The 23,408-nt window shown below is 27.5% G+C and overlaps 1 long non-coding RNA gene across 1 annotated transcript in view; it reads right to left on the reverse strand.

Moving 5' to 3' along the window:
- The window catches only part of LOC136090447 (uncharacterized), a 34,610-nt gene that overhangs the window by 166 nt on the left and 11,036 nt on the right, over nt 1–23,408 (reverse strand). Inside the window, exon 3 of the long non-coding RNA XR_010643428.1 lies at nt 1–113. This exon is cut by the window's left edge and continues 166 nt beyond it. This is a non-coding gene — a long non-coding RNA (uncharacterized LOC136090447). The remainder of the gene's footprint in view (nt 114–23,408) is intronic.

Here is a 23,408-nt window from a genome sequence, read left to right on the forward strand (position 1 = left end):
TGAACACATCTTTAAGTTCAGTTTATTCTCATTTCAATTGAAAAATATATTCAGAATACCATTATGTGTTGAAAATTGATTTACATTGCAGTCTGCAGACTTCTAACTTTCACCTGAAAGCAGACAATGATATGTAATGAAAATGCTGAAACTGTCAAGTTTAGAGCTATTACAACAAAGATAATGAACTAACCTTCTCAGCGCTTAAAAACGTTTTTGTTTAAAATAGTCTGATCATCAGTTATTGACAAATAACTCCAAATACTAAGTTTATCTATATTGAATAAATATCAATTTAATTTTATTATTTAAGCATAATTTAAAACATAAAAACTTAAAAAACATTGCTACATTATCTTAACTAAGAAAACATTTTTTAACAAAAACTATATAAAAATAAAGTCATATTGCGTGCCTTTTTTATAAAGTTAAACTTCACATACAATAAACTTAAATTCTCTACCTGGTATACCGATTCCTATCAATACGCTTGATGGGCTAATAACAACATAAAAAAATTGTTATTTCATTAAAAAAATTATCATTAATTTCAATTTTTAGGTAACAATTAAAATAGTATTTAAAAATGATATACTTATATGCCAGGTTGGAAATCAAACTGTGAAGCTCACAGAAACTTAAGAGCAATGGTGAATCTTTTGCAAACCATAAGCCTAACATACTAGTGCAGATCTTAATAAGAAAGAATCAGAGACAGAACACATCCATAAAAATATAATTTGATGAACTAAAGTATAGTTTGCACATTGAATATAGTTTTCACCATGCAAACAAAAACATACCACGATATACTATACTATGAAAATACCTTGAAAAAATATAAAAAAAGCCAAATAATTGATTGAAATAAATGGTTTCGTAAATTAGTATATAATTTTTCAAAACAGTAAGCAGACTACAGAACTTATGTTTTGGATTTCTTTCAAAAACAACATTGAAACAAAAATATTAAAATTACAAAATCAATATTACTTTATTCACTGGTAACATTTAATATCACGATCAGTTTAAATTCTCATCTACAATCTCATATACAAGTGGTTACAGTAAAAGGGAATGAAAATGAAAGACATTGAAAAATTAATGTTTATTGCACAAATACTTTACTCTAGTGAGTTTAAAAAATAAAATATTTAAAAGTATATTAAATATTGTAAAATAAAGATAACAAATTTGTAAATAAAGATGTGTATTTTAATTAAAATTTTTATTCATCATGTGAACTAAAAAATGCCTTATTATTGAATGGCATTGAAAAAAATTGATGTAGACATAAGTTTTTTTTTGGCCTGATTGTCTTTTTGGTCTTGTCAAACTTTTCGTCCACCATTGTGGTCTGATGCACAATGCAAAAAACGTACAGCATCACGTTGAAAATCTGATTCAGTTGCTGAAGTTGTTGCAGGATTTCTTTTTACAGCTTCTAAGAATCAATTTAAGACATTTATTTTACTCTTCAGCAGGAAAAAATATTTATATATTTTAATGCAATTTCAGCAATTTTCATATTTTTTTTTAAAGCTATTTATTAACAAATTTTATTTATTTATTAACTATTTATTAGCAAATAGTTAATTAAATCAGACATACAGTATCGGACAAAACGAGTGCAACCAAATAATGCTAATTTAGTTACCTTATATAAATGTGCTGCATTTTTTCAATTTAGAGAAATAACTATGCAACAATTTAGAAACAAAGTTCTTTAAGTTTTATCACAAAGTTCATTATTTGTACACGAAAATTAATAAATTAATCAAAAGTATTAAAAAAGTTGATTTCCTTCTGGACAAAACAAGTGCAACTCGACAATATGTTGACCAAGCTGTATTTCGCTATCAATATTTTGAGCCGAATCCTGTGTTTTCGATCACAGCCTTGCATCTTTGAGACATAGATTCGATCAGGTGATCAATGAAACTTTGTGGAATCGCTGCACAGGCCTTTTGGATTTGTTCACACAGTTGATCCTTATTACGAACACCTTTACGAATAATTCTGCGGTTGAGGAACTCCCACAGCTTTTCGATAGGGTTGAGATCCGGAGATTGAGGCGGCCAATCCATCACCGGTCGGTAGTTGTCTTGAAACCACTGCTTGACTACTTTTGCAGTGTGTTTCGGATTGTTGTCTTGCTGAAAAACCCATTTTATTGGCATATTCCATTCAGCATGAGGTAACATAACATCTTTCAGGATATTTATATTCATGAAATTTGATACGGTCCATTTTTTCACGCGATATTTATCACAAATACTTTTTTGTGACATTCCACTTACGTAATCGCCAATAATTTTTGTTCTTAGTTCTAATCCAAGACTGTCGGGAGCCATTTTTGCACTTGAAGTCACAAAAATAATAAAAATAAATAATTACGTTTCTCAAGGCTTACCGTGTTACATTTACCTTGTGATGATACAATAATGCCCTGTGGAACATAACGTCTTAGTTAATTGTGGACTGTTTTGATGTAATGAAACTCTTGTTGCATTTCCCTTCTTGTATTGATGTTCTTCGATAAAATACTTTGATAAAACTCACTTTGATACACTGTGTTGATAATACTGACTGATTGACTTTCATTTACTGACTGAATTACATGTCGATTTACATGTCTCTTATATAGTAAAATGAACCTGAGTGAATCTGTTCTGAAAAAGTCTAGATGCTTCTTTTCGATGCTTCTGGATGCGTCTAGATGCTTCTGAATGTTTCTGGATATTTCTGGATGCTTCTAGATGCTTCTTCTGGATACTTCTGGAAGTTTCTGCATGCTTCTGGAAACTTCTGGAAACTTCTGGATACTTCCTATAATTATTAAAAAACTTCCGTGACGTTGACACGAACCAGACTTAAGAAAATGAAACAAACAAAAAAAGTTGCAGTTGTTTTGTTCGCTGCAAAATGGCACTTGTCAACGAAATTCTGCCTGTGTGCTGTTACCTGTCAGCTGATTGCTCATGTCATAGCATGCAATGACTCCAGACTCCTTAACTGTTTGCTGTGGTAGTATAGTTCGTTTCGTTTTTAAGACTTGTAAAATAAGAAACACTTTTTAGCATTGTTTGATGTTGGTCGCAAACGTTTTTCCAATACTGTAAGTAATTATTAAATTAAAATAATTAGCCCCCTCCAAAAAAAAATTTACTTTCAGGCACATGTCGACATTGTAAATCTTTTACACTTTGTTTTACAAAGATACTTTCATTGGCATTTCTGGCAATACCAGTCCAGTTAATTTTACATCAAAGGCTATTAGTAAATAACTTAAAAGACATTCTCCGCACAGCCTACTGTAATGTCTGGCATGCTTTACTTGCCACAGCTATTACCCACAAAAAACAGAGAAAAAGCATCAGTAATATATATACTGAAAAATATTTCTAAATAAATTTATAAACAAAATTGTTTTCAAACTAAGGGCATAAAATATTCCATAACATTTATTATTGAAAATTGTATTGTTTATAAATGCTCACAAGATTGTTAAATACTGTCTTGTCAGCTGCAAGGAATTTTTTAATTTCAAAAAAATCTTTTAAATTGTCAATAGGAAAGCTGTATTTCTCTAAAATATCATTCTCTCCCTTGCAATCTAACATTTACTGCAACATTTTTGTGTTGAACTCAGTTTGGCGCTTTAAATTTTTGATTTCACTTTTTTTCTCCATAAGTAAAGAAACCAGCTTATCAGAAAAATCCTGAGATAGCAAACACTGAGTCTTGTATAAGATCATAAGTTAAATAAAAGTTTTTATATATTATTTCATTGATTGCTTTTTAAAAGCACTTCCTAATTTTTTATTGAAAGTAAAAATGCATTGATTACTCATTTGATGTGGTTTTATTAGAACAAATTTCAAACACACCTTCAGACATCGATGTTTTTACCAAAATTTAAAAAATTTCACTTCGATCACATTATCTTATTATATAAAAGCAATAATAGAACTTTTCATTAATTTTATGTTGTATACAAATTTTATATATTATGTTTTGTTCATATACTTTTAGTTAATTTAGCAATAGTTTAATCATAAAGAGATAGTGTTACAATAAGGTAAAAGTGTAAACCTGTAGAGTATAGAACATAAATGTCATGTATTGCCCAAGTATTACATGCATTTTCAAGACTTGCAACAGCTTCATCAACCATTTTATCACTAATAATTGGTGGCCATTGACAAGAACTCTCATCAATTAGCCAGGTAGATGGGACCACAAACAACGAACCTTGTTCTTTAATGAAAGAAACTACAGCAAACGTTTTGTTATTCATGTTAAAGCTTTAATTGCTAAAAAATTTTAATTAGTGTAGTTTGTAGTTTCGGTTTGACATTATTGAAGATTTTCGTGACAAAAGGTAACTTTAAATCAATTTAAAAACTGATCTTTTAACAATAAAATTAAATATTAATAGATTTACATATATATATATACACACATACATACGTACACACACACACACACACACACACACACACACACACACATGTATATATATATATATATATATATATATATATATATATATATATATATATATATATATATATATATATATATATATATATATATATAAATAAACCAGTCTTCTCTGTTTGAAATTTACCACCAGAGCATGAAAAGCATGCGATTTTAAAAAATATTTTTTTTTTGCACCTCTTTAATTAGAATTTGATTATGAAAAAGGATATACATATATATATATATATATGTATATATATATATATATATATATATATATATATATATATATATATATATATATATATATGTATATACATATACATCAATTTATTAAATTCAACTTTTACAATTTAAAATATTTTTAAACTGGTGAAAAAAATTTAATAAAAATTAAATTGACAAATAAAAACAAAATTATATAGATTTACGATATTGTATACTGAATGTTGTTGCATTTTGAAAACAAAAAAGATCTAAAAATAAAGGAAATTCATTAAGTATAAAAAGTATAATTACAACTTTCGTTCGAAGTAAACAGCAACAAAGTTACTAATTATGAAAAATATTTAAATCACCATCACTCCAGTACTAAGATAAATTAACGAAAACATTCAGAGTATAAATCTAGGTGTGTAAAAGTGGAAGTGCTACAAATGATTTTTTTTTGTGGCAAAAGAACATTTTTTTTTTTTGATATCATCAATACAACAAAATTGTAAATTTTCTGACAATTCATGAACAGAATAAATGCCAATCAATGTAGAATCCCACGGATAAACAAACAACTTTGATTTTTTTTTTTAAAATGTTGAATACTATAAATATATCATGAGGTTCTTTTTTTGTCTTTGCAATGTTTTGTACAATCACTATTTCACCTCTTTTTAAGCTAATACAGATATCACATACTCATGTTGTTACACAAAAATTTGGTAAAAATAGTTGCTTATATTGTGAAAAAATATCAGGCAGACCTATTGGTAGTTTGATAGTATGCTCTTGCTTCAAAAAGGGTATAACAAATGTTTCAATCAATTGCAATGACGCTCTTTCTGGTAATCAATGCACTACTTCTTGTAAAGGAAAGTTTCGTTTTTGGACCAATTTTTTAACCTGAGAAAGATAATTTTCAAAAGAAAAACAAGATATATTGTCTAATGCTCCGTATTTTTTTACATCTGAACATAAATGTGAAATTCCATGAAGATTATATGTGATCACTTCCGGACCAAAAAAAGCAGAGGCATGCTCAATAAAAAGAGTGAGCAAAGTGTAAGCTAATTCTGCATAAATTGCAGCAAGCTGTGGACACAACAAAATCCTCATGGCAACAGATAATAAAATAAATTTCTATACAAAACTTCTCGGAGTACTTAGCCAAATAAATGACAGCAGTATATAAAAGAAACTGCTGAAATTCTGTTGCCTTTACCTTTCAAATTCAGTAACAGATCTTGGTTTGCGTGCAAACTCTTTAGGAACAAACATGGTTGCACCAATTAATTTATCCGAAAGATTTTTCACATCTCTGGGACCAATTCTAACATATAATGGACCTTTGAACCAAAAAAACATTAACTATTGAACAACTCCAAAGCATACAAGGTGCATATAATCACTAGGAAACTGGGTAATCATACCAACACCAAGTTGAACGAGGACAGATTCTTTGACATGATGTTCTTTTTGCTTCATATTTAAAAAAGAATAATTAATTTTTAGTTTAGCTTGAAGATCTGGAAAAGTTACTCTTACAGCATAAACACCTTTTTGACGGCATTTATCGCAGCCATAATAGGCTCCATGTCTTTTATTTCTTTTTAAAAAATGATCTAGCTGGTGTATCACAAAAAAAAAAAGCTGATATGACAAACTTAAATACTTTACTAATAATACTAATACCAGAATGAAATAGAGCAATAACTTAATCAACAAACATTTTTATAAATTCATTAGGGTCTTTAGATTTTGACCTACCATAGAAAAGGCCAATTATAAATGGGTTTTTATTGTGTTGAATATTGTTTTCCACAATATTCAACTTTTGAATTGATATACAATTATTTTTCTCTAAAAAACATAAAATTTTACTTAAAATACTTTGTCTAATGCCAAAATGACAATACTGTTCTCCAGTAATATTGTAAACAGGTACAAAAAACTATGTTTGACGCAGAGTGCGTGGATCCTTTGGCAAATCAGGAAACGATTTACCGATAATTTTTTACAAAAATGCTAATTCTGCATCGGTTATAGCAAACTTAACTGCCCACTGGATCAAATGATTTTTAGTTCTCCATTTTTATCATCATCACTCGTCTCACAATCTGATGACAATAAAGGGTAACATTCAGAATCAGAAATTGTTAAATTACTGTCAGAGTTCACTTCACAATCAATATTATATGCACCTGAAGGAATAGCACTCTCAGTTGAAAATTTTCGATCTGATATACTCTTTAAATACAATAATTGTACTTCTTCTGGTGAATGTGAAACATTGCTTGATTTATTGGTAAGATCTTTTAAGCAATACTCAACATCAGCTTATATCTTTCGTCATTTTGTCCAAAAGCTAATTATTATAAGAATGTGAAAATCATATAATTTTTAATATTTATAAGCAATAATTATAGCTATACTTTATAATATAAAGTAAAGATAAAGATTCAATATAAATATATATATATAATTTATATTTTATTTATTTATTTTGATTTTATTGATTAATTTGATTTATATTTACATCTTATTTATTTATTACTTACTGTTTTACTTAGTATATAATTTTATCAGAGCTATAAATACTAAATAAACTATTGTTAAAAAATAAATGTAATAACAATTTTAAGCATATATTTAAACACTAATAAGTTATAATCAGTGAATTTTTTAAAAAAGAGTCACAATATAATTATCAATCAATCAAAGTCTGATGGCGCTTGAAATGCCTGCTTTTGGTGTTATTACGACAGTTTACCGCTATCCGAAATCCAACTCTGGATTGTGTTGGCAAAACTATAATGTATCGCCATGTATTTAACGAAGCTGGCATCCCGATTTAAAAACGCATTTAAAACGAAGCGTTTTGCTTTTTTTCAGCCTACGGCGGTAAGCCAACACAAAATCGATAACGGTCCATCATTAGTTAGCCAGCAGCGGCAATCCGTATTAGGCATCACAGTGGGCCAGCAGCGGCATACCGGCTGCGGCTTTACGCATCACGGTCCGCTGAAAGCATGTTTGCTGAGTATATGTGTTTTGGTCTTCTTTTAAAAACTGTGAAAAAATTTGTATAGCGAAACCTAACAAGCACATCTGCGTTAATATGTAGTAAATGGCAAAAAAACAAAAAAATGCCAACATTGAAAGTAAAATATTACAACAAAGTTTAGGGTTAATAAAAGTACGCACAAAACCATGTATTAAAGCAATATGTAAAGTTTGATTATTATTTTAATCTTAGTTTTAGTATTTGAGTTAAATCATATAAGTATTGGGAAATGAATTATTTATCTTTCAATATACCTTTTTGAATTTTGTTGCTAATTTTGTTAATACTCTAGTTAGATAATTAATTAAAGAATTGCTCCTATTTCAAATAAAATCATAAAAATTTATGTTTAGATCACCAAAATAAAACTTTTTTTTTCTTTGATGCCAATTTTGATAACATTTTGTGCTAAAAACGTGCTTTTTAGCACAAAAAAGAAAACGAATTTTTGAAATGTTGCTGTGAACAGTAAACAGTTTTCTTTGATATCATATCATATAAACAAAAAAAAATTGTTTGTTTTTGGTCGGTTTTATGTATGAGTAATAAATAAAAATAAACTAAAACCATTTAGATTTTAAAATTCTTTCAAATATTTTTATTAATTATTTTAAGCAGCCTACTATATTTATCTGATATTGGTTTGGCAATAGTTGCTTCAGTCTCAAAAGATTAGCGAGTATATAATAATCATTTACATTGCGGAATATGGACATGCTGTATTTCTTCATGTATAGAAGGTTTTTGTCTTAGCGAATCAGGTATTGTTTTTTTCTCTGGCCTAGTAAATGTGATACTAAATAGGGTTTTATTTCATCAAACCCTATAAAGGTTTTACCATGTTTAAAACTTAGTAATCTTTGTGACAAATGTTGTGTTAAAGTTGTTTTAGAAACTTATAGAAGTTTTATTCACAAAGATTAAATGATAACAATAATAATAATACTAATAATAATAATAACAATAGTAATAATAATAATATAATTATATATATATATATATATATATATATATATATATATATAAGTACATATATATATATATATATTTATATATGTATATATATAAATATATATATATGTATATATATATATATATATATATATATATATATATATATATATATATATATATATATATATATATATATATGTATATATATATATATCCATATATATATGTATGTATATGTATGTACATATATATACATGCATATATATATATATATATATATATACATATATATATATATATATATATATATATATATATATATATATATATATATATATATATATATATATATATATATATATATATAAGTACATATATATATATATATATATATATATATACATATACATATATATATATATATACATATAAAATTTGAATTATAAAAATTGAATACAACAAAGCAAGAGTATATATCATGTAGCAGCTCTACTTGCATCTTTTCCAGTCAGTCGGTGTAACAACACTCTTTGCATGTTATTTTTTTTTTACCTATATGTTAGTCAATGTAGCAAATCTCCTCGCATTTTGTACATATATATAAAGTCCACAACTAAAACAAATAAGTCTAGTCATTAGTGGAACATATTTAGCCGTAAACATCTGAGAGAAAAGGATTATGTTTGAAAAAGTGTTAGTTTAATAGTTATATACTTATAGCAAACAGATGTTTAATGTTATAGAAAGCGATTTAGAGAAAAAAGTTCTAGCAGTAGGTCTGTCTTTAAAGTTGTCAAATTAATGCTTCCTTTATATATATATATTTTAGAATCAAGCCAAAATCATGAAACGTTTGCAAAAAATTATTTTTTGTTTTAGTTTGCAGCAAGACCAATAGTTAAGACAATATTTTGTTTTCAAGGTTTGCAACTAGAGCATGTAGGTCTAGTTACTAGTCGAAGATATTGGGCCATATAGACCTGAGGGTGAAAGAATTGAGTTTAATAATGTTCCTAAAAAGAGCAAAAGACTAGCAACCATTTGACCGTTGAACTTCCAGGTAAAAATTCAAAAAAGGTTGTATAAAAATAAGTTTTAAGTGAGTTATTGTAAAGATATATGGACACAAATCCAGTTTAAAAGCAGCTAATAAAGTGGTATAAATGGTCATAACTGAATTCCGTATGATTATCTCCCGAGGAATACTGATTAGGGAACTGCAAGAGCATTAACTGATGGTTTAGGTAAGGGCAGCAATAGTATTTTTTACTGTTTTTGTTGTTCTTTGTTAGTTTTGTTCATTGGTGAACACTTAAAATTTTTAACATAACTTATATTTAATTATAATTTATGCAGTTTTTGTAAAGTTATTCGATTTACTATTAGTTTTTATTCAACTATAATTTAAACCGTATTTGTTTTATGCTTAGTGTTATTATAATTTATGCCGTTTAGTAAAAGCTTTTGATTAAATGGAATGTTTAACTGGAATAGAAGGAAAAGAATAGCCATAAGATTTAGAAAAAAAACTTTTTTGCAAATAGCCTTATCTTTTGAAGATGTTAATATATTAGTTCTATGAATGCGAGATGGAATGTTAGATCTACCTTTGTTAAGAACGCTGCTAAAGTTTTTTTAAAAGACTTTAGAGCCTAACTTTTGAGATAAGATTCGAGATTTAGTAAACTGGGTATAATAAAGCTTAGCATCTGACAAGAATTTATTGCATTAATTTATTGCAATAACAAATGGACGTTTATTAACAAGAGAGTTGTTCTTTTAAAATTGATTCAAAAATTGCGCAAGACAACAGCTGCACAAGACAAAAACTAACCTAAAATTGAAAAAAAAAATTCTAAAAACAAACTAGGATAAGAGACAAAAAACAATTCAAAGATTGAAGTAAAGTAAATAAGTTGTCAGGAAAACGAGTTACAAAGTTAACTATTTGAGTAAGAAATTGGGAAAATGCGGAAGTTATGTGCTGTAATGCTATTAAGTTCAGTGGTGTTAGAACCATGCCATTTAGTATGATGAGGATTAAAGTCATAAATAACAAGCGCTAAGCGAAAGCACATAACAGAATGGTGAAAAGATTTAAAACTGATTTCACGACAAATAGGTGAATTGATACGCATTTATGCCTTCAAAGTATGTCACATTTGTAATATACTTAATTTATACTTGACTAGCTGGAGTTACCCGGCGTTGCCCGGGCCAATATTTAAACTGGCTTACCTGATATCTGTACACAAAAATGGGCCCAAAAAATGGTCCCCCCTGACCCCGGGGGTTGGGGTACGGGGTCAAAACCCAGCTAAGAACCTTCTCCCCCTCGAGGACTACCCCCATGCCAAATTTCATCGAGATCGGTCCGGCAGTTTGGACTTCTATAGAGAACAAACAAACAAACACACACACAAACACACATTGCCCTTTATATATATTAAGAAGAAGAAGATAAGATAGCTGGAGTTACCAATATTTAAACTGGCTTACCTGATATCTGTACACAAAAATGGGCCCAAAAATGGGCCCAAAAAATGGTCCCCCCTAACTAACAAACACACATTGCCCTTTATATATATTAAGAAGAAGAAGATAAGATAGCTGGAGTTACCAATATTTAAACTGGCTTACCTGATATCTGTACACAAAGATGGTCCCAAAAATGGTCCCAAAAAATGGTCCCCTTTGACCCCGGGGACAGGGGGCCCATTTTTGGGCCCCCTTGACCCCGGGGATTGGGGTACGGGGTCAAAACCCAGCTAAGAACCTTCTCCCCCTCGAGGACTACCCCCATGCCAAATTTCATCGAGATCGGTCCGGCGGTTTGGATTTCTATAGAGAACAAACAAACAAACACACACACACATTGCCCTTTATATATATAGTAGATTACAAAATATTTTAATAAAAATATTTTTTTTATACTTTGTTTATATTTAACTAAGTTTTCAAACCATTTAGGGGAATTATTTGTTTTATACTTAATTTAGATTTAGTGAAAATTTATAACTTTTTAGTGTAAATTTATTTTTCAACTTGGTTTATATTTAGTTATACTTAACACCGCTATAGGAGAAATATTCGTTTTATGCTAAGCGCGGCGGTTGTTTTTAAATAACTATCTCCCCATTTGCTAATTTCATGCGGTTTTAAAAAGTTATTTAGTTAAGGACGTAAGGAAAACATAACTATTACAATTGTTCTAAAAATTAAAGAAAAGTAGTACCATGCAAATTACTAATTTTTTACCACGCATTACTTTAACACTACATTTTGCTAAAAGATTTTAAAAGAAGATTATAAAAAGTCATTTTCTTTTGCAAAAGTTGATATTTGCACGCTTTCGATATAACTGTGTAAACACCTGTCTAAATGGTTCGGATAAAAAAGAAGATTCAAATAAAAATTAATTATATGGAAAATTAAACACAAAGGCCAGGTTGAGAGTTGTGTTGCACTGGAGGAAAAACTCAAATGAAATTGTTTTGTTTATAATACACTATATTTACAAGTACTATATAAATGAAACAAACAAAAAATTATATACATATAAATTAAAACAATTTTATCTCATTAAATACATAAACTTGATGCAAACATAAGAAAAAATAAATGTATATAAAACTAAATATGAACACACACTATACATACAGAATCAAAACATGTATGCTGATTAGGGTGCTGTAAAAATATAAAGAGTTTAATATTGATATGTAATAGCAATAAATAAAGAATTCAAATTAAATACGTTATAATAGAGCATGAGACTTTTTGACAGATAACAAAGCCATGACTACGTAATGCATAATATTACTGCATAAAAGATCTCACACACCATAAATATCATTATTTCTTCCTCATTGAATAAATTTCATATTTATTTGTAATTATGTGTTAAGTAATTATGTCTTAACATTTTTTATATCAGATGTTCTAAGTATTAAATTAATTTTCAATCTCTGCTTGTTCAGATAAGACAACATCAATGCCTAGTAAAATAGCTTTTTTCATATATATATATATATATATATATATATATATATATATATATATATATATATATATATATATATATATATATATATATATATATATATATATATATATATATATATATATATATATATATGAAATAAAGCATTTCAAAATGATCAATCGTATGGTGTCACATGTTGTTTTATGGTTTGCCAGTAGTAGATTTTTCTAAAAAAGAACAACAGTTTTTTTGATAAAGTGAATTTAAACTTCTTTATAACTTCTAGCGAGCACGTGATGTAAAAAACGGATGACATATGTTTAAACTTTAGTTTCTCTAAAAAAAAAATAACTAAGAGAATGTATTTATAACCCTATTTTAATGTTAAAGATATTTACAAAAATGAATTGCGGACATTTTGGATCAAGTTTAGATAATCTTTTGCATTGCTTTAAAAAAAGCTTTTAAGAGTTATAAAAGCCAATATGACCGCAAAAACTAATAAAAAATTTTTTGTAAAAATATTTGTTTCATACTTAGTGTATGTCAAACTATCATTTCTATATAGATTTTATTTGATTTATTGTATATAATTTAATGCATTTATACGTAGTACATATAATTAATTTTAAATATAACACATATAAATTATTGCCAACGGCTCAGTATCCAATGAAGTCATTCTGACTTAAAAATCATCAAGGACAATAATTGTTTATTTATTTTTTTTATTTTATTTAAGTGCCCCAATAAGACCTTACGGTCTTATCACAGAGCACCGCGGATGGGCATTAAATAGGAAGTTCAGGCATATTTATATATATATATATATATATATATATATTATATATATATATATATATATATATATATATATATATATATATATATATATATTTATACATATATCTTTATATACATATATATATATAAATATAAATATATATATTTAAATATATATATATATATATATACATATATATATATATATATATATATAGATATATATATATATATATTTATATATATATATATTATATATATAGTATATATATATATATATATATATATATATATATATATATATAATATGTCAAACAAAATAAAATTTAAACAAAAATGTAGGTACAAAGATATTTTTTAATAAACTGTGTAATATAATGCAAGTTTGATTAAAAACATTTAAGTTTATATTCATACATAGAAACTTAAATAATTTTTATTTTTTTAGAGTGACCACTTTTATTTATGATAACATTTTGGAGTTTTTTGTTTATACTTTTATATAGATTTTTAATATATGTAATTATTCCATTCTTCATTTAGAACATTTCAAAGTTCATTTACATTCTTTGGTAACCTATTCAACTTTTTAAAGTCCCAAACATGTTCAAATATAATCAAATCAGGGCTCTGAGGAGGCCAAGGCATGGTTCGAAGTTCTCCACCCTCTTCCAGATTTGACAAATAATTTATAACTGATTTGCAAGTATGTTTGGGATTGATATCTTGTTGATGGATAAAATACTTCCTGATCAGTTGTCGTCAAGAAGTGTGATTATGTAAAAAAAAATTTTATTTTTTATCTGTAAGCTTTTCTGTTATTCTACCAAAATCTCCTACCCCTTTTATTGAAATACATCCCCAAATTTGAATATTCCCTCAACCATGTTTGATAGTTGATGCTATACATGGCTCTTTAAATGCCTCTCCCTGTCTTTGCCTAACATACTGACTTCTATTCGTCCCAGTTATTTAAAATTTATATTTGTCAGTAAAAAATACTTTTTCCCATTGATTTTTCTGCCACTCTTTGTGCTCTTTGGCAAACTTTATTCTTTTTTTCTTTAATACCTTTGCGTAGTAAAGGTTTTATATTAGCTGAACAGCCTTTTAATCCATATTTAAAGATCGTCTCACTGTAGGTGCATGTACTTAAGTTCCACGAGCTCTTTTTAGATTTTAAACGAGATCTGCGCTTTTTTTCTTGCAATTTTGTAGCGCTGTTATTTTTAAAATCTGTTCATCACGTAGGCTTAACTTTTTGGGACAACCAGACTTTTTTTTATCCACTACATTACCAGTTTCATTATATTTTTTAAACTGAGGCTACTTTTTTAAAATGAGGCTCGCGAACAATTCACACGTTTGCTTGTTTTAACCTGTTAATAACCCTCTTTATTTAAACCAAGGATGCGATTTTTTTTATTTATTTATATCTTTTGGCATTTTATTAGTACTGAGATTGTATTCTTTACGAAATCATTAACTAAAATAAATAAATACAGCTTTATTTAAAACAATATCTTAGTTTTATTTAATAAAAACTCAATATTATTTTCTTATATTTATTTAAATGTACATTTTCTAAAAAAACTCGAAAGAGACTCAGTAGTTTTTTCTTTAAATACGAAATGTGGCGGAAGAGAGCCACACAGTTTATTGACACAAGCCTTTACTCTGATTGATTACCGGTTACCTGATCGACTACTAGTACATACTTAATTCCTCATTTAGTAATTATTTTTCCAGGACGATAATCAAACTGCATCCCAGTCTCATTCATATTCCAAAATGTTTTGCGGTTTCTGAAGTAGGTTGTTTTCCGTTAACACATTTTTAAGAAGGAAAAAAATATCGACACTTTACAAATAATACACTGGTTTCTTAACGCTGCTGTACCTCCTTATTAACGTCAAGTTAAATTGTTGTGCTTTTTGCAGATCCCACGCCACCATTTTTTTTGTAGTGTTTCCATTCTTGAATGATTTTTTATGTTTTATAGCATAACTTTCAACATACTTTAGAAATTGCAAGCGACAATTATACACATGGTACATACATACATACATGGTTTAGATGGTTTACACATCTATGGTTTTCTAAAATATCATTTTTGGTAAAATAAAATTTTAAAAAATTTGAAACAAATTTTCAAAACTGGACGCCCTTCCTACAAATTTAGTAACGTAAACATTTTTAGAGTACTTTTATTGTGATACTGTCATTGGAATGATGGCAAAGTTTTACAAAGACTTTCTACTCTATCCACATTGTTATCTTATACATGCAATTAATTTGCAAAATAACAAATAAAAACAAATAAACAAGACCAAAGACAAGCCATTGGGACTGAAGTTGAAAAATTAGTCTAAAATTATTAAAACATGTTATTAACTTAAAGTCAATTATGTTGTTGAGCAGCATAATTTATCAACCAGAATTGCAATAAGTACGAACATATTGGGTCCCCACTTTTTGACAGGACATAAATTTTCAAAGCAAAATTTCTAAAAGTGCCAAAATCAATACAATTTAAAGATAAATTATAATTTAATGTCTTCACAAAGGCTCTGTGCTGCAGTACAACTATAGTTGTTATAAATAATAAAAAGTTCATAAAAAATATATATATATGTATATATGTGTATATATATATATATATATATATATATATATATATATATATAAATATATAAATATATATATATATATATATATATATATATATGTATATATATATATAAATATATATATATATATATATATATATATATATATATATGTATACATATTTTATATATATATATATATATATTTTTATGTATATATATATATTTATATATATATATATGTATATATATATATATATATATATATTATATATATATATATATATATATATATATATATATATATATATATATATATATATATATATATATACATATTCGTGTTTAAGTAATTAATCTAAAAGACTTTGCATTTAATACATTGACAGAATTAAGACTTACATGGCCAGATATAGAATAATAAGATTTATATGGCTAGAAAGTATGTTATAAGATTGTATACAGAAATGAACTCACAAAAAAAAACTATTGAACGTTATACAAAAGAGTCATAGATGCATACACAGTTTTGATAATATTTTATCGTAATATTAGTAGCATTTTAAAAGATTTTCAAACGCAAAATGTTTGGATGTAATCAAAAAAACTTTGATAATACCAAACATTCAGTTTATAGATTATAATATTTATCCAATTTAAAAAAAATATTTTCAAAGCATGTAACGAGTCAATAAGTACTTTAAATTGCATACTTATAAATTATAAAGTCTTAATGTTGTATGTATTTTTACTTTAAAGCAATCAATACAACCCTGCAAACAAAGATTTTTTTGAAAATCAACCAGAATAAGGAACTAACCAGATATAGGTCAATTTACCTAATTTAGGGACACTAATTTAGGTCAGATTCCTTAAATTAGTGTCTCTAATTAGGATCCCTAATTAGAGTAAAATAACTAACTATGTAGGTTGAACGAAGTATTTTAATGTAGTCAAGAAAGAATCGAAAAAATAATATAAAGTGGTTTTTTTTTTATTGTTAAGTCCAGACATAAAAAACAAATTATTACAAAAAAAAGTATCAAATATTGCAATTTAACAAACTAAATACTTTTTTTTGAAGTGCTAAAACCCAAAAAAAGGCAACATAATATAGTACTTGTCAAAAGTGTAAATAAATTAAACAATGGAGAAAACGACTTTAAAAATCTTTTATTTTCTTTTTTAAGAAACTTTGAAGAATAACCTCCACAGATTAACATTCCTTCTTAAATTTTGCCAGTGAAATATAACTGGCAATTGGATTTGAAGTTAGATAGCTTTAAAATAACTCCCAACAAAGTTGCCGAAAAATTCGTCAATATTTACATTCTGAACTTGTCGTACGAAAAAAGTCGCGTGACTGAAGTGCCAAAAAAAAAAAAGTATTTTGGTTTCAAAATTTCTTCGAGGTTTAGAACATAAACTGAACTTACATTGCACAGTGGGCCAGTAGGTGGACAAAATGGGAAAAATTTTAGCTGTCTAATCTTGAAAACCTATTTAATTTTAGTATCTACATATATTAGGAGAAATCTATTGATAATTTATTTATATTAAATCCCTTAGTTACCAGGACTCTAAGCATTTGAATATTGAGATAAAATAAAAAAATAAAAAAATTATAAATAAGTAATTAACGGTGACATCAACGTTGTGTTATATTTTAATTACATCTACGTTTTTGAAACAAAAAATTAGTACATGTTATTCTAGAGTATTTAGAGATAAGAAAAACCAATGTGTGAAATAAATTTGTCATAGCATGTTATTTCAGTTATACTTTGAAAATCACAGATTAAAAAAAAAATTTTTTTAAGAAACTTATTTTTTGCCGCACAATAACTAATAATTACCACAATTTTCCATGTGTTGTCTTATATTTATTTGAGCTATATGATGCTTCAATCGAGTTTTAATTGATTGCTCGTCCCCTTAAATCCCCGTTCAGATTTTATGTATGTTTTAACTTGGTTGCTATGGTACTAAATTTTGCATAGCAACAACTCATTTTTACATTAACGTTGTTTTAACAGTATTTTACTTGCGCTAAATACACAATATTGGGGGTATGTATTAAAATGAGATTCAGAATTCTTATGAGGTTAACTTTTTTGGTTACTATGGATACCTTACTTTGCATAACATAGCAACAACATATTTTCGGTAGTTGTTAGTAATTTAATTACTAACACTGACAGTAATTTAATTACTTTTAATTTTAATTACTAACACTAATAGTAACTTAATTACTAACAAGTATTAGTAGTCCAGGCGGCATATATATTATAACATTTTACTTTTAAATACAAAATACTTGTTACAATAATTATTTAGATATGGTCTTGTTAAACTTAGACATTCATAATTTTCTCCAAAAAAACAATCTTAGTATTTCAAAACAAAATATTACTGAAGATATATTAAAATTTATTCAGCCAAAATTTGCTGATTTTAAAGACGTTGATTTTAGACATGCTGTTCAACGATTTGTTTACTTGTATAAAAAAAAGTGGAAATCTGCACACTATACTGTGAAAAATTTTGAAAAAAAGTTTGTGAACTAGCTTAATGAATATTTAATTGTCAGAAAAAAAGACAATGAACCAACTGCAAGTAGACGTGGTCGAAAACCAGTTGCATTTGATAATAGTTCTAATAAAACTAAAAAACGGCGTGTATCTTGTTTAATTGAATCTCATTCATCCAATGAATTATTTTTTGCTGCTAATAAAAAATTTAGAGATGAATCTGTTGTTATTGCTGCCAAGAATGTTTTAAATATATCAAATACAGATAAAGCAACTAAATATTCAGCAGACGAAGCACTGGCTTTAATAATTGATGCAAGTCTGACAAAAGCTTCCTATCAATTGATTAGAGGCGGAGCCTTGGAGAAAGAATATAACATCTACCCCGCTTACAATGATGTCAGAGATGCAAAATTGAAATGTTATCCTGCAAACATAACAGTGGAGGACTATTCAGCTTCAGTTCCTTTAAAAGATTTAATGACTCATACTTTGCAAAGAATCTGTGCAGTTCAGGAACCTGTGCTAAGGCACTTGATATTGAACGACAAAGCAATAAAAACAATGACACTAACGTGTAAGGCTGGTTTTGATGGTGCTACTGGCCAAAGCATTTATAAACAAGTTTTATCAGAACCCGACATTAACAGAGATTTAAAGCGTGAAGAATCATTATTTATTACTTGTCTTGTCCCATTGGATTTGACTGGATTTAACAACAGCAACGAAAAGGTGCCTATTTGGAGAAATCAAAAGTCGTCCTCCACAGCCTATTGTAGACCCATAAGATTTGCATACAAAATGGAATCCAAGGAATCTGTGATTGAAGAAGATCAGTACATTAAAAGTGAGATAGAAAGCTTGGGTATGATTTTATTAGAGGTTTGCGGATCTTCTATTGAAGTGAATTGTATTATTGAACTTACAATGATTGATGGGAAGGTTCAAACAATATTATCTGAAAAAAATAACTCATACCAATGCTGTTCAGTGTGTGGTGTCTCTCCAAAAAATATGAATAGTCTTGATATCCTTAATATAGATTATACTAACAGAGAGTTCAAATAGGGTCTTTCCAGTCTTCATGCATGGATTCGATTTTCTGAGATGTTATTGCACATTGCATATAAAAAAGAAACAAGAAAGTGGCAAGCAAGATCTAAAGAACACAAAGAAAAGGCATCTGTAGCTAAACAAAAGATTCAGACTGATTTTATGAACAAAATGGGACTTGTTGTTGATTTCCCTAAAAGTGGTGGTTCTGGAACAAGTAATGATGGCAATACCTCAAGGCGTGCTTTTGCAGCATATGAACAAACAGCTTAAATTCTGGGTATTGACCAAAACCTTATATTCAGATTTTACATTATCTTGGTAACGCTCTCTTCAGGATATGAAATAGACTGCTTAAAGGTCAAGGATTATTGTTTTGACACTTTTAGACTTTATGTGTCCCTTTATCCATGGTATTACATGGCTCAATCAGTTCACAAAGTATTGATACATGGACATGACATAATTAAAAGCCTTACATTACCCATCGGACTTATGTCAGAGGAAGCTCAAGAGGCTAGAAATAAAGACTTTAAATCTTATCGCGAAAATTTCAGCCGAAAAACATCCAGAAAAGCAACAAATACTGATCTTATCAATAGGCTCCTAGTTTCCAGTGATCCTGTTATTTCATCATTGCGTAAATCAACATCACACCAAACAAATCATAAAGCATTTCCTTCAGATGTTTTACAATTACTTAAACAATCTTCAAACGATATTATTGTTTTATAATTTTTTGATGTAATTTAAAATTGATAACGTTTTCTTGCACTATTTTTTGCTTTTATTATTCCTAAAACATTATTTACCTAAATACTCAATTTTTATTCAATATAGGTGGGTCAAAAATCCGATGAGATATTCAAATATCAATTTACCACTTTGTAACTAAGGAAAGTATCCGGTAACTAAGCAATATAAGTATCCATAACAACTAAATTTAAAAAATTATCACTTTTGTAAGAAGTGTGATCTCATATTGGTACTCATGCCAAATTTAGTGAATATAGCACTTATAAAATATCTGCAGATAACAAAAGTAGGTTGTTGCTAAGCAAAATAAAGGTATCCATAGCAACGAAATAAAAAAATATTACTTTCATAAAAAGCGCAGACATCATATTAGTACTCATACTAGTTTTTTGTGAATATAGCTCTAATATTAAATTAGTTATGAATTTTGTCCAGTAAAAGTGCATTCTGGCCCACTGTGCATTGTACGTTTTTAGTACGTCCATTGTTTGCTGGGTATTATTATTAAAAACAAGCAATTAAAACATATGTTTTACACTAAATTTTTAACTTTATAACTTTTATAACTAAATTTTATAACTTTAAATGCAATATAGATTATAATTTTTTTTTAATTGCAGCTAACGATAAAACAAGTCTAAAGTTTCCTTAGCTTGATCTTACCATTTCTTACACTTTTTTGCATTTCTTTAAGACATCTTCAAAGTATTCATGAATTCTTGTTCGACGTTTTTTAGGAACAGATTCGAATATAAGCCTCTATACTAGTATTTCACATCATAGAGCAACAAATTCTTGATATGACTCATATCAAGTGACTTTCTTTATCAACTTATACCAAATGACATTATCATTCTTGATCATAAAATATTTTAGAATAATCAGTGGCTGATTGTTATAAACTATTTTATAACCAAAAATATAATAATTTAAAAAAAGAACTGGATGAAATAAAAATAAAACCACTTTTATTAAAAATTTTAAGAAAATAAACATTAAAAAAAGCAATATAAAGAATATCTTGTTTTTAATCTTTAAACAACAAAAAGTCTTATTGAACGATGTTAAATGGAACATGCCTATAAAAAACTTGACAAGCGCACGAGATGACTTTCATAGTTTAATGTTGTTTTAAAATGTAAGAAGTTTACGCTTGCGTAAAAAAATTTCAAGGTATTCAATTTAAATAGAATAAGCAATGTCCTTTGGAGCTATATTAAATAGCACTAACCCTCGTTATCCGTTAAGTAATCCCAATAAATTTACCTGTAAATTCGAAGTCAAAAACAAAATTTTTCAAAAATTTCACTTGTCTGCAAAGAAACACGATCCTTTACACATACGAATAAAAATTTTATAAAAAAAATTATATAAAAACACTATTGAAAGCTGCCGAATTTGATTTGATTATTTTCGATTTAAACCCAAAATACGTCAAAATTGTTGGAAAGACTTTTCACTTAGTGAAAGAATTATAGTTTTATTTTCTATAAAAATATTTGTTAAAAACAATATTTTTTCATTAAAATACGTAATTATCTTCTAATGCAGGATATATTATACAACAAAAAAAGTGTTATAAAAGCAGTTATTTGTAGTGCGCTAAATCAGCAAATAACCGCTTCTTATTTATATTGTCAACAATATTTCTGTGATTTTCGACCACGTTAAAATTATCGTTTTGTATAGCTTCATCCGAAAGAATAGAAATATTTCAATCATTAAAAACATCATTTTAATCTGTTTTGAATGTTTTGTTTTGTTTGTGTTAATTTTTTTTCTAAATTATTAAGTAATTATCTGGTATACCTTAGCCGCGTCGTTGGTTACCATTTAAGTTTTGACAAATAGCTTCATCTTCAAGTAATTAGTACTCCTGTCCCATTCCAATGAAGGAGTTTTGATCCATTTTCCATCATCTTTTAAGTTGTGAAAAATCAACCAAGACTTTTTCTCAATAAAAGAAACTATTTCAGAATTTTTTTTAAATAATGGAAGAGTTGGTTTACCGCAATTGATACCAAGTGGTTTTCGATGCTCTAACATTTTTTTGCAATTCTTTCTTTATCATTTAGAGAAAATTTACCTGAAAATAAATTTAATAAAGACACCTGTTCGGTTAGATACTAAGAGTGTCTGTTTAAAACTTGTTGGGCTTATTCAGCGGCCACATAGAAATTTTGTATACTTTTAAGTGTTTTTATGTCGTTAAATAACTCTATATCATTATTGAGGCATCACTAGCTTTTGATGCTTCTAACCAAGCTTTGTAAAAAGTAAATGGCTGAGTTGAAAGTCAAAAATATTTTTAAGTTGCTTAAACTAGATTCTATTTATTCATCTTTAAATAATAACATATTTGGTGCCGACACTAAATGCGCCGTCCATCTGGCATGATGACTAGCACCACACGTTTTCCATTTCTTGGGTTCCTCTCCACCTAATAGAAAAATTGTAATTTCTGCAGCTTCTTAATAAGTGTTTTGTGAATGATGCTTAGATGGTAATACTTTCTCTAAAAAATTGCGAGTTTTTTTGCTTTTTTTTTTAAGAAAGGATTTTTGAAGATCAAGGATCCTATAATTTCGAGTGGAATTTTTTCAGAGATAAACCATTCCTTTTTAAAAATTTTAAACTCTATATTATCATCAGGTGTTGTCTCCGTTTGAAAAAAAGCATTCCAAAATGACACAAGAATCAGTTCTAAAACATGATGACGACATGCAAGTCAAAGAAGCGTTTTCATAGATGTTGTTTCCTCAAAAAGTGTTGCCGCTCCGTTTCTCACCAGTATTACAAGCCGTTGTATTAAAGATATGAACAACAAAATTTTTCTTAAGATCCAATTCTTCTAAATCTTCTATAATTCATCGACAGATAAAAATTCCTCTACCAGACTGAATAGGTTTAATAGGTAAAGTTTTACCTTTCCGGCATTTCGGAAAACCACTTAATAAATCAGTTGAATAGTC

This window comes from Hydra vulgaris, chromosome 14 (assembly GCF_038396675.1).
Source record: "Hydra vulgaris chromosome 14, alternate assembly HydraT2T_AEP".
NCBI lineage: Eukaryota > Metazoa > Cnidaria > Hydrozoa > Anthoathecata > Hydridae > Hydra > Hydra vulgaris.